The following is a 14,186-nucleotide window of genomic DNA, read 5'->3' as shown; positions in this document are numbered from 1 at the left end:
GTGCTGGTGCCCGGGGGTCCCCGCAGCCCGAGGCTTCAGCGGGGCGCGCGCCTGGGACCGGAGGTCTGGGCAGGTCTCCGGTGGGTGCGTGGCAGCCCCTGGCTCAGGTGTGCAGCGGGGAGGACACGCCAGGACTGGGCCACACTTCCTTACCAATGAGACTTTCCACTCGGGCTGCAGGAGTGGACGCCTAATCCTTCCAGGGTCTGCCCGGAGGAGAAATTACAAATGACGCACAGGTGGTCCACACCTGCCCCTATTGAGCCCGAATAGGTTCAACCTTCTGTTCTACCTCTTCTTGGTTTGCTCCACCCAGCGCCCCCTCTCAGCCACAGAGCGGAAACATAATTTCAAACAAACAAAAGCAAAAGAAGGGTTCTCTTGAAACCCCAAGAGGTTCTAACCAGCAGAGCTGGAATTGATCAGCAGCCTGAATCAGTGGCCCTTAGTCAAGTGGATGTCCGGCTGCTCTGATAGGCACAGGCCACACTCTGAGCGCCATGGGAAGGGGGAGTCTGTGTCCTGGTGTCCTTTGAGGTGTAGCTTCCCAAGAGCCTGGGTGTCTCCAGCTTAAAGAACAACCCAAGCCTTTCCACCCCACAGTGCCTGCCACCTGGGCCAGCCTGGGGAGTGGTCTTTTGAAGGAAATGGTAGAAAGTACACAACTTCGTTGGCAAAATTCCACTCACTTCCGCAGGAGTTCCTATCCTCTTTTTTTCTTCTTTTTTTTCTTTGGTTTTAAAGTTACTTTCACATGGCCTCTCCCTGAGCATTTCTGCACAAATGGAAGGTGGGAGGGGCGAACGATGATTGTCTTCCAGTGTGTGACTGACTCTGCAGAGACAAAGGGGTGAAAGGCCTAGATTCACATTGCTGGTTCTGAGGGAAGCTGTAGCGCCTGTCTGAATCGCTTACGTTTCTGTAACACTGACTTTTCAGAGCCCTGGTATGTGTACCAGATCACATGATCCTTCTCCAGGCCCCACGAAGCAGGCACTGCTGGGCTGTGAACTCCATTTCACACATGTAAAAATTGCAGCTCAGTGAAGGCAAATGGCCTGATATCAGTGCAGAGATCTGACCCTAAAGCAGTCCTTAGGGAAGAGCTTCTAGGAATTTTGGAGCAAAATGCTTTGGCATTTGTATCTGGATAATTCAGCAGCAACAAGTACTGACCAGGTTGAAGGGACAAGGAAACATGCACAGACAAGAACAGAGCAATTTCCCTTTCTCCCCATGGAACAAAGTCTCTGACCTTGATGTTCCGGCATACTTAGAGACATAGGATGGCCCTGGATGCCATGGGGATTTCCACCACTTTCCCAATCTCTATTATCAGTATTATCTTCCAAATGGCCCCCCTGCAGAGCTTCCCATCCTCATCCCCAATACTCCTTAGAATTATTTCTTCAAATACCCACCTCCCCCCGGTTTCCCATGAGTCTGTAATGTAGATTTGGTAGAACCACACACATAACCCCAGGTCTAAAAATGAATTATGGCCCTTTCCTGCATTACTCAGCTGTGAGAAGTTTTGGAGGAAAAAAAAAAAAAAAGACAGTCAAACTTTGACAGTCAGAAAAGACTAATTGGAGACTATTAAACACTAATGGAATAATTGCCCTAAAATCATGCTAATAGCTTCCTGGCTGCTACATGTTTACTTGGCCGGTTGCTAGAGCTTGAATTAAGTAATTGCCTCCACCATTTAAAGCCACTCCTGATGCCCCACACCAGTGTTCCTGTGGAAGGAACTGCTGCTTTGTCATCCTCAAAGCTTCAGGTTTTCAGCAGGTGACAGAATGGGAGTGTGAAGAGCTGCCTAATTAGGAGACCATCCACTTGGGGCAGTTAAACGGATGACTGGGGAGGGGCCATGCAAAGAACAGTGTGCAAGTGTGAGATACTCCCCAGCATGAGTCTATTGCTGGCCTCTCTAAACATTTCTAGGTGTCTGCCTCTGGAATGTTTTCATAACCAAATCCCTCAGTGGCGATTTTGCATCTAAATGGCCTCATAGACTGACCTAAGGCATCAAGTTCCTAATTGGTGTTAGTAGTTTTGCTGTCATTTATCTTTCAAAGGGATGGCACTGTCAGGACACAGGGACAGGTACTCAGATCTCAGGCTCATGTATCACTTAGTCTTCTCTCCGATGACACCAAACAAGGTTTTTCATTCATTCATACATGTTTGTTTAACAATCCCCCTGGCAGTCTGGGTGATGAATGATGTTTCCTCTCACCACAAGCAGGTGAGAGAGGATAAACAGGATGGCAGCAGGAAGACAAAGTATAAAATGCAGGTGAAGGGGAGTCAGATGAATTTCTGGTGGGCCTTTGGCATCTTTGAAGCAGAATTTTTAATTCTATAGTCATGGTAGCTCCAGAACCATGGAGAAGAGATCCATCACGGGATCCAAGCAAGCTGCTGCCTAATCTGACTAAGGTGTTGGTGGTCTGGGTCTGTGACAGGAGGTCATTCTGTCCAAAACCTAAATGATCAGGAAGGGGTTCTTTCCCATGGGAAGGGTCTGTTATGCATTTCTGATAAGTGCTGAAAGTCTTCTTCACACAGTAGAGTAAGTTGTGTTTTCTTGGTGTTGGAGGAGTTCATATAGAGGATGTGACTGTCAGTTGACCCATGAGTAGGACTCAGGCAATTGGAGTCTCGTCCTTGAAATATTCTTTCTGCCCATGTTCCATTCCCACAGCCAGAGCCATTTTCAAGGTCAAAGCCTTTGAAGAGAAATGTGTTGTTGGGCCGTCTAGATGGTATATGTGGCTGAACCCAGTTGAGGGACTTAACCCAGTTAAGTCCTCTGTACAAGTGTTTAAGAGTGTGGAGACCTCATCTTGTGGCTGCCCAAGACAAGCCTGGTCTCTAAGTTCTTTGCTAATGAAAGCTGCCATCTACCCATCGGGAGTGAGCTGCCTCTTTCTTCGCTCTCTCCTCGCCCTCTGGGTTCCTTGGCCAATTTGTGAACCAGCAGTTGAACGGGAATTATTGATTATACTTTACATAGAAACACAGAGATGCTCCGGGAATCAGTAATTGCACCTGTCAATTTTACTCATTGCTTACAGAAAATGCCAGCACTGATGAAAAAGAACAGTGATACTTAGGCAGGGAAATTAGACATCCCTACAGCTTTGATTTCTATGTTCTTATGTTTGCTTTTATTAGTTTTTAATTTCTTCCCTTGCAGCAATCTCTTCTCATCGTCAGTTTTCCTGGAGCCAACTGTCTTCTTCCTTTTCTGTGTAATTCACTATTTCTATTTTGATTGGAGTGAGACCTTCTACAGACAAATCTGGAACTGGATCTGATTGTGCAAATTTCTTTTAAAAAGCCAGGTTTTGTGTGTGTTTTTTCCACCTTTTGGTTAAGATGGTTCTATGGAAGTTAATTTTTCAAAGCACTCACTAAGCAACAGAAATGTTTAGGATGAATATCTTTCTTCTTGGCCTTTCCAATTCCCCATTTTGCTTTTGTTAAAGAGGAAAATTAGAAGAATATCTGGAACGTAATTTATTCTACTAGGACTTTTTTTTCCTGAGCAGTTGAGTTGAATCACCAATTATTTTTAATCAATATAATAAGGTGATGCTTATGTCATTTTACATACAGTTCATGAAGAATTTTCTCATGTACACATGTGCTTTACCCATGTTCCGTCAACAATCAAAGGCCTTGCTACTCAGAGTTGGGCCAGAGGCCAGCAGCACAGGAGCTTGGTAGACATTCAGCCCCTATACCCCTCCCTTCAGGATGGTTTAATCATGATTTGCCTTCTAACAACATCGCCAGGTGATTTACATGCACGTTTAACATTCGGGACTGCTGCTTTGAGGGATTTCTCAGGGAATCCTTGTTGTAAGTGACAGAGCCAAGTTTAAATTTGCATCTTTGACAAAGCTCTTCCTATTGGACCGTGCAGTCTCCCTGTGAGTGTTCAAATTCACCACCAGGCTTAGAGCCAGAACCCTCTGTTTGCTCAAGGCTAATGGCCCAGGTTGGGAACATTTCTGTTAACTGACATTACAGTTTATCATGCACCTTGTACGATAGATGTGGTTCAGTTGCTACTTAAGTGTTCAAATTAGGTCCTGTGATAAATGTAAAACATTTCCCTTCATTTCCTTAGAGTCCTGCTGCTCATTGACATCAGCCATCAGCAGCACTTAAATCCACCCACCCGGTGATGCTGGTGCTCACTAATGATGATTCAGAAAACATCTCTGAAGGTTCTTCGTCCATTTGGTCTCAGTCCTTGTTATGATACTTGAATTATATATTTAGAGAGCGCAGATTCAGTCAATTTATCTGTAAGCTAGAACTTCTCACCATTGTTCTTAAGCAATAGTGGCATCATGAATACAAAAGTTAGTAATAAGTAGCATCAGAAAGCCATCAAAAACAAGGTAATTAGTACATTTTGATGGAAAGAAAATGATCAGTCTCATTTGTATTTGTCAACCGTGCCTCATTTATTTCAAGCATGGTGTACATGGAATGGAAAGATTAAATGTGGCTATAACTCACTTGTTTAAATTTTAATTATTTGTCATAATCAGTGTTCTAAAATAGTTTTAAAAATTTTAGAGCCATTTCAAATTGCTAAAATGGATATTACCATGTTTATATGTTAAAGCTCACATGCTTTGCTCATAGGAAAGTTTCTCACATTCTTACTTAGGTTTTATTTTCTCTTATTTAATCCCAATACTACCCAAATAAAATAGAAAGAGTAAGTTACAAAGAGGAATAAGACTGTTGAGTGCCATACATCAACAATAATAACAGGGACTATTTGTGAAGAAAGACTAACCAATAAAAACACAAAATGTAAAATCTTCTAAATCCTGACAGCCCAAAGATAAAACGTTTTAGCTACTCCGAGGCACTTTCTTAATGGACTTCCAAATAGTTCTAGAAATCTCTGGATAAATTTTTCAGACTTTTATAATCCAATTGTGGTGTCTACCACATGGTATCTACCATTTTCCTTCTTTCCTGTTTTGGACAGTTGTCACTTTTGCTCCTTTGACCTCCAGAAAGACCGTGCTACCATAGTTTTATAACCAAAGTATTACTGCTGCTGGCAGTCCCACCAGGGCCTGTACTGTGTTTGCAGAGGCCCAACATTGTTGATGTTAATGTGTAACAAGGGCCCTGCACTCCACTGTGGTCAGAAGGTCCCAGAGCTGGGTCTCTCACTGTGGAAGCTGCTGAGGCAGCTGCTACTCCTGCTGACCCTGTGTGTGTGCCAACACCACTGAGCCAGGAGTGCCAACAATGCCAAAATTGTAATCTATTGCCAAGCATAGATGCCAACAGAAGAACTCTTAGAACTTACATTGATTATTTTGTTGTTGGCCCCTTGCCCTAAGACTCAAGTATGAGTTTATGAGAGCTGGGAAGATGTCAATATATTGGATAGATATTATCCTATACTCTATATCATTCTCAATGTTAGCTACTGTGTATGTATGTTGACTTTCTCTTAAGATAACTCTTTTTTTCCAAGAAGCTTCTTGAGTTTTCCTGTAAGACCTCTGGTGGGTGCTACCTAATTACTTCTCCAGACAGATCTAGAAGTAGGGATACAGCTGGGATCTCTATTGTTCCCAGTAAGCAGCCTTGGAAAATGTAAATAGAGCCAACTAATCTGATATACTTAAAGTCATCCCTAATAGCTCCATTTTTTACAAGCACATGAGTAAAGTACCGTATTTTTCGGACCATAAGACGCTTCGGACCATAAGACGCACCAGTTTTTAGAGAAGGGAGATGAAGAAAAAAAGATTCTGAAACAAATAGTGTCCTAAAATATTTTATGTGCATTAAAACCCAACATCACAGTTATAAACACATGTAATCAACCCTGTAAAGTAAACAGCAGTATTTAGAACCATTTTAGAGCCGGGCAAGCACACAGAGACCACACAGAGCCGGGCAAGTAAAAAAACTTTTTTTTAAAAGTATATGTGTAGGCTATATTTGGACCATAAGACGCAGGGACTTTTTCCCCCCACTTCTGGGGGGGAAAAAAGTGCGTCTTATGGTCCGAAAAATACGGTAATTGCTCTGAGCCTTCCAGAAAAGTTAAAATTTTACACACATGTGCACACATATGCACATATTTTAATTATTGTTGGTTAAAGGTGTCAGCTCTGATATAATGGAAATTTTACCAATTACCACCAACGAGGCTGGCCTTTTATCCACAAGCATTAGCTTTGGAAACAGAGAACATGTCTCTTTGATTGGCACTCAAGGAGCTCCTCAAACTCAAATCATGTGATATTACATTCTCAAGAATCCTATATATTCTCTCAGATCTCCTTGCCTAAGTAGCTTTAGGATCGGTCTCAGAAGATTGGAGACTGGAAAAATATCTAAACGATATATTCCAGAAGTCAGAGAAAAGTGAGAAATTTGCCATGGTTTAGACAGAACCAGAATTCTGCTACCAGAAGCTTTCTACAGCACCATATGCTTTTATTATGCTCTATTAAGAGAGGAAGCCAGGTCAGGAAGAGGAGCAGGAGGCAATGATTAAGCATTTCTTGAGCAGCAGCCAGAATTAGTCACCTCCAGGGATCAGGTACTGAAACAGATGGGCAGTGACTTGCTAGCTGTGTTCTTATGTCCCCATGTTCCATTTCTGATCCTGGGAGTGGACAGCCTTACACCACTCTATCCTAAACTCCAGCTAATAACCATGTATCCCATAGAATTCATTTTTATGAAGCAGCCATGTTTATCCTTAGTCAGCATTATAAAGGATGATTGGTTCCTTTATTCACTTGGAGAATTTTTATTTCATGAAGGATTACTATGATGAATGGCAATCCTAGCTGCCTTCTAGGCTTTCCTGGAGCCCCTCTCTGACTTGTTGGGGGTTGAAGTAGACACACTTGAAAGGGTCCTGATGTGCTGATGTACGAATGGGAACTTATCTCAATCCACATCTCAAGTCATACTTCCCTGAAGTCATGCAAAGGAGGAGGAGGAGGAGGAGAAAAAGGAAGAGGAGGAGAGGGGGGCGGGGAGAGGAAGAAAGGAGGAGGAAGAGAAGGGGGGGGAAAGGAAGACGGGGAGGAAGAGAGGAGGAGGAGGACCAGGACTGCCTTATCACAGTTAGCCCTAAACACATTTCTGCCAGGACCAGCCCTGAGTTTCTTCCGGAAAAGAAAGGTGATCAGGGGATATAAACGTCCTGCCTTCAAAGTTGCTAGAAGGGAAGGCTGGAACCGTGAAATTTTGTTCAGTTTGTATTATTCCCTCACATCTTCCTTTCTCTTTATATCAGCTCAAATTCTTTGGGTCAAGTAGAAGAGTCCTACTTTTGAAAATGTTCTTAATTCTCTTGTTTCACTCTTTCTTATTCTACTTACCTGGAAAAACTCCAACTCAGTTAAATTCAATTTTCTACCTTCCCCAATCCCAGACAACTTTGGTGGCCAAACATTTTTGGAAAACATTACACAGCCTGGATACCTGGCACTCACTAGAAATTTCTGATCATGAATCTTACTGCACATCCTAGTAAATTTATTTCCCTATTTTCTGAGATGATAATTTCGTACCTCTTTTTGCTCCTTAAATCAACATCTTCTTCCCGCCTCTCTAAACTTATGACCTCATTTCTTATTTTATGTAGAAGCAAATAAGAACTTCCTATTTCTGATCATTTACTCACCAATGCTCCTACAATAAAGCATATTCTGCTTTATTTTATTTTATTTTTATTTTGCATTTTTTAAAAGCCTTCTTTGACTGCATACTTGCCTCTCTTTACATTGCACTATTTCTCTGAATTTTATAGAACTATTTCTTCTCTTCAAGTAGTTATTCCACTTCCTATCCCTAGCCCAAGCTAATTACATTATTTTTTCACCACTGCACTAAAATAGTTTTTATCAAGGCTGCCAATGATCTATATTTTGCCAAAGCTAATGGCTCATTTTCTATTATTTTATTTCACCTTTCAGCATCATTTGATGTGGCTGACCACACTTCTCTTCTTGAAACATGTTCCTATTTTACTTCCTTAATGCACTTTTAATTTATTACATAAAAAAACCATAACACAAGATTAATCCTCTTAGCAATTTTGGAAGTGTAAAGTATTGTTAGCTGTAAGCATAATGGTGTCAGTAGTTCCTTAGAGCTTTTCATTTTGGGTGACTTAAACTTCATACCATTAAATAGCCACTCATCATTTTCCCTACCCACCAGCTCCTAGCAACCACCCTTCAACTTTTTAGTTTGGTAAATTTGACTACTTTAGATACCTCATATAAGTGGAATAATGAAGAATTTGTACTTTTGTGACTAGTTCCATGTCCTCAAGTTTCATCCATGTTGTAGCATAAGTTTTCCTTCTTTTTTCATGTATGTGTAATATTCCATAAAAGCTTAAAACAGTAAAGTAGGAATACATTTATCCTCAGAGGTGAAATATCTGTACACTGAAAACTACAAGGCTTTGATGAAAAACTTTAAAGAGGACACAAATAAATGTAAAGATATCATAAGTTTATGGATCAGAAGAATTAGTATTATAAAAATATTCATACTACCTAAAGCCATCGATAGATTCAGTGTAATCCCTATCAAAATTCTAATGACATTTTACACAGAAATAGAAAAAACAATCTTAAATTTTCTATGAAACCACAAAAGACCCTGACTAGCAAAAACAATTTTGAGAAAGAAAAAGCTGTGGTAGAATGGTTATTATGAATGGTTATTATGAATCTACAGTAATCAAAATAGTGTGGTACTTGCATTAAAATAGGCACATTGACCAGTAGAACAGAAGCAAGAACCCAGAAATAAGCCCGTGTGCATTTGGTCAAGTAATATTTGAGAAGGGAGCCAGGAATTCTCAGTGGGGATAAGACAGTCTTTTCAATAAGTGGTGCTAGGAAAACTGGTTATTCACATGCAAAAGGATGAAATTGGGTCCATAGCTTAAACCATATACAAATATCAGCTCAAAATGGATTTTCTTAAATATAGATCTAAAACTATAAAAGTCTTACGAGAAAACATAGGAAAAAAAGCTTCTCAATATTGGTTTTGGTAGTGACTTTTTGGATATGACACCAAAATCTACAAAAGCAGAAATAAATAAGTGGGACTAAATCAGACTAAAAAAATTCCTGCATGGCAAAAATAAATAAATAAATAAACAAACAAACAAATAAATAAATCAACAAAATGAAGAAGCAACTTAAAGAATGGTAGAAAATATTTGCAAATCATATATCTGATCAGAGGTTAATTTCCAAAATACATGAGGAACTCCAACAACTTAACAGAAAAAAATTAATAATAGTAATCGGATTTTAAAATTGGCAAAGAGGACCTGAATAGATATTTTCCAAAGAACATATACAAAGGACAATTAAGTACATGTGAAGGTGCACAAAATCACTCACCTGGGAAGTATACCTCAAAACCACAATGAATATCATCTCACACATATTAGAGTGGCTATTATCAAAATGACATGATCAACCTGGCTACAGACTCTGGGGGTCATCTCAAACCCCTTCTTGGACTTGTGCTGGTGGACTCCTAAATAGAGGGCATGGCCAGTTATTTCTTTAGGATCTCATAGCCTCTCACTCCCTCTGGTGTCTGTCATCATGCCACACATTTACGTTTGTTCTCAGTAGTTTAGTGGCATCAACGCAAGGTCTCATCGGAGCTCCAACACAGCAAAACTGCAGCCAGCTCCTTGGGCAGCCCCCGAAAAGCTAGAATGTTGCACACATGCCCTGCTCTCTCTCCCCACCAAGGGACACACTGTCACACTCTACTGGCCTGTGTCGGGTTACGGCAGGTCCTCTGGAGAAGCAACAGGTCACTCAGCGTTTCTGTCCCTGGTGTCCCCAGGCATCTGGAGGATGCTTGATTTCATGTGTGCTCTAGACAGGCGAGACAGAAGCCAGTTCCTCAGGCAGTGCTATCCTCCCCTCCCCCTGCCAAATCACAACATTACAAGTTGGTCCAATCTTCCTCCCCAAAGAGAAGCTGGGAGCTGGCACTGGGAGTTTCCTCCCAGTCATGTGGCTCTGTGCCAGGGGAGGAACTCTGGTGAGATCGTGCTGCAGATTTTCCTCTCGGCTTCAGTGTGGCTGGCTTCACACTTGTGTGGGTTTCCGGATCTCTCCTAAGAGGAAAAGGTTCATGTGCTGTTGAAGCCGTGTCTCCGCGGGAGGAAGGAGGGTTTGGGGCTTTCTAGTCTGCCATCTTGCTAATGTCACTCCTTAGTGAACTCTCTTGTGTTTCCAACTTCACGGTTGTTTCCTTTAGGTCATCTGTTCTAAGTGTGTCGTCTTCTCTTTATGCATAAAGACATGAGGAGCACCCAGGGCTCAGGCCATGATCCCTTTTTCCTGTAACTAGACTTTTCCCTTAAGTGACAACATCTAAACCTATAGCTTGACATGATATCTCTGTGCCCATGATTCCCAAGTGTTTGCCATTGGCCAGACCTCTCTGCTGCACTTTATCCTTCTATATCCCACTGCCTCCCCATCATTTGCGTTCAGACGCCCTATAGAAATACCAGCTCTAACAGGACCCCAAAACGACTGAGTTCACCATTCATTGTCAAGTTTGTTTCTAATCAAGTATTTAAATATTTTGTATTACTATCCTTCAGTCTTTCAAGCCTGTGAATCCTTGGAGCCATTCTTCATTTCTTTGTTCTCCCGTCCGGACTTCTACAATAAAATCACCCTATCAGTAAATCCTATTGGGTCTTTTTCCAAAATGTATACTAAATTCTTTTATTTCTCACTACTCCTCCAAGACAACCCTAATCTAGTTACTGTCATCTCCCACATATATTGTATTATTCCAAAAGCATAGGGACATCACTCACCAGTTTAAACCCTTTGCATTTATTCACTGAAATTGCTGTCTGTCTCTGACCACAGCTCTTCCCCATTTCCTCACTCACTAATCGCAGCCATGCTTTCTGGCTCTCACACCCTCCAGACTCCTAGGCTCACAGATCTGCTAGGACTCTTCCTCCTTCTTTCCCCAAGCTGATGCCATCTCCTCGGGAGACACTCCCTGACTGTTAACCAGTGCAGTGTATGTTCATCCTCATCACTCTTTCTAACAATTGCTTCATTTATCTTCTTCATGGTGCTGGAGGAAGTAGCAACAACATTGTTTATATATTTATTATATGTCAACTGAATAGACTATAAGCACCTTGAGTGCAGGAGTTGGTCCCAGAATATGTGTCCTATAGTCAATTTGTAAAATATATTTGACTAACAGATGACAAGGCCAGTAGAGAAGGACTGGTCTTGCTCAAAGGCCTTTCTTCTGTTGACTGAAAACAATGCAAGTCAAAGAAAGTGTTCCAAAACAGCTCCGTTGTTCAATTTTTTAAAGCAAATATTAACCAAAACCAAACTAATTTTAGCAAAGGGATGATCTCAAGGAATTTTGATAAAAATTTAACTGGACACAGTGTTTTTTGTATGAGACACATGACAGTTGAACAAAGTAAAATAGGAATATGTTTTATATCCGTTGTCAGTCATTATGGCACTACATGTTCAACCAATTTCCTTATAAATTCTTTGTTTATATGCTTAATGACTATTGATCATAGTAACAACTTTGAAGAACTATCAGATTGGACTGTGTCTTCCAAAAAAAAAATGATGCTATCTTTAACACTGCTTTATTTTTTAATTTTTTAAAATATATTTTATTGATTTTGTACAGAGAGGGAGTGAGATAGCGAGTTAGAAACATCAACGAGAGAGAGTCATCAATCAGCTGCCTCTTGCACACCCCCCACTGGAGATGTGCCTACAACCAAGGTACATGCCCTTGACTGGAATCGAACCCGGGACCCTTCAGTCCCCAAGCCGACGCTCTATCCATTGAGCCAAACCGGTTTCGGCTGCTTTATTTTTTTAAGTGTGTATTCTAATTATTTGTAAACTGGTAATTCAACTTGGTAGCTTATTTAGCCAAAATATTCAACCCAGCAATTATATTGAATAATGCTTTATTATTTTGTTAGCCTATGTATTGGAATATGGGAAATTCTATTAAAATAGAACAAAAACTGTACATGATAGCCAACAGGCAAAAAAAAAAAAAAAAAAAGGATTTGTCTAAGAAACCAATATAATAGATTTAAAGTGCCATTTACAAAAGATCTAAGAACTGGCATTTAATTTCAGAAATGTGTTAAGATGGTTGAAGTCAAGAAAAGGCTGAGTCTACAACTAGGAAGAGAGTAAGAACCAAGATCCCTCCTCACTCTGCTGGAAGTTAGTACAAGGAAGGGTTAGAACATGATCTGGGGCAGGTGGGGTGAAATTAATGGATGAGAAAAAGAAATAGTACTCTCTAATTCAGGCAGAGGAGGCATAGTTTAAAAGTGCAGGCTCTGGTTTCAGATACTGGAGTTTGAAGCCCGTTTTTGCCATTTGTTAGCTCTATGACTCAGGGGAAATTACTAAACTCTCTCTGCGCTTCAGTTTTCTCAGTTGAAATGTGGGGATAATAATAGTACTTCTTAGGTTGTTGTGAGGATTAAATGAGGATACATGTCAAATGCCAAGCAATGCCTGGCAAACACAATGCTCCCTATTCATATTTTATCTGTGATTTTTATCAGGATGGATAATCTTTAGTAGAAAAGTGAGTTGATAGTAAGGAAGAATGTTTTCAAATGGGTCAAACTTTCATGCCAAGGCAAAATATATATATATTTTGCCTTGGCATGAAAGTTTGAACACATTTATACACACACACACACACAATCTTCAAATAATAAAGAAAAAAACTGATAAAATATCACAGAACCAAACAACCATTTCTAGAGATTGTAAAAACAGTTGTAAAGATATGTAAATATCTGCCCTAACTGGTTTAGCTCAGTGGATAGAGCGTCAGCCTGTGTACTAAAGGGTCCCAAGTTCAATACCGGTCGAGGGCATGTACCTAGGCTGCAGGCACATCCCCAATAGGGAGTGTGCAGAAGACAGCTGAATCGGTGTTTCTTCTCATTGATGCTCCTACTTTTCTATTCCTCTCCCTTCCTCTCTGTAAAAAAAAAAATAAAATAAAATAAAATAAAATAAAAAAAAAGGTATGTAAATATCACACGGTCCATAACAGGAATAGTGAATGTCAGCAACTTTATAAGAAGATACAGTGGTCTGTGAGTAATTATAAAAGGAAGTAAGGGTAAACTACATCCTTAGTAAGGGATCACCTTTTATTGGGAAAAGGATATAAGATATTCTTGGAAGATACAAGACCCCAATTGCAGTCCTGGATCTGCAACCAAGTCTTGGGCAAGTTACTTAATACACCAGGTCTCTGGTGTTACGTCCGAAAACCGGCTTAGCACTGGATGTTGTGGACAAACTTGGTTCAAGCCACGGTTCTGCTCTCTACCAGCCGACTCAGGGGAGCCAAAAAACAAACAAATAAACAAACAGAAGACCTCTCCCTGGGCTCAATTTCCTCCTTTCTAAAATGGAGGTAGACAGTACCAACCTCACATTCTTTGCTGAGAGTACTCAGTAGGATAATATATGTAGTATACCTGTCACAGAGTGAGTGGTTAATACAGGTAGCTCTTTTCATCTTTTCATCCTATCTAATTGGTCTCATTACTTTGCCCCTGTTTTCTTCCTCTCTAAGCTCCTTTTCCTTTATACTTTCAGTTAAAGCTTCTTAACTTTTCTTTCTTCCATTTTCAGACACAGCACTGCCTTAGGCTCCAGAACCAGTCCAACCATAATCAAGAGAATGTGTAGAGGGCTATGTTAACAGTTCCCTTCCTGTATCCATCACTGGCTTTCGGAAGCATCTGGGTACAGAAAGATGGGCTGTCTTGGTACAGTGAGAGGGATAAATGTGAGTGGCCCAAAGAGAGGATGGATTTTCATTGTGGAGAAGATGCTGGTCAGGTAGACACAGTGATTTGGAGAATATCCATATTCATATAGGACAGTGATCAGCAATAATTCTGGTTCAGTAGAGGGAACAAGGTTCATTATATGGACAGAAATTATAGGAAATCTACAAGCAGATTTCCCAGAAACACAGGGAGCCTTCCACCATTTTGAACTTCCTTGTATGAAGTCTGCTTGTTCAAGTCTGAGCTTTGGACA

At 40.7% G+C, this 14,186-nt stretch overlaps 1 protein-coding gene across 1 annotated transcript in view; it reads left to right on the top strand.

The window, feature by feature from the left end:
• PLCXD3 (phosphatidylinositol specific phospholipase C X domain containing 3) overlaps positions 1-14,186 on the top strand; it is a 115,244-nt gene that overhangs the window by 1,080 nt on the left and 99,978 nt on the right. The gene's annotated exons all lie outside the window — the stretch shown is intronic.

Source organism: Pipistrellus kuhlii, unplaced genomic scaffold, assembly GCF_014108245.1.
Source record: "Pipistrellus kuhlii isolate mPipKuh1 unplaced genomic scaffold, mPipKuh1.p scaffold_m20_p_4, whole genome shotgun sequence".
Taxonomy (NCBI): Eukaryota; Metazoa; Chordata; class Mammalia; order Chiroptera; family Vespertilionidae; genus Pipistrellus; species Pipistrellus kuhlii.
The sequence above is the reverse complement of the archived record's forward strand: the minus strand, read 5'-3'. Positions and strand labels throughout refer to the sequence as shown.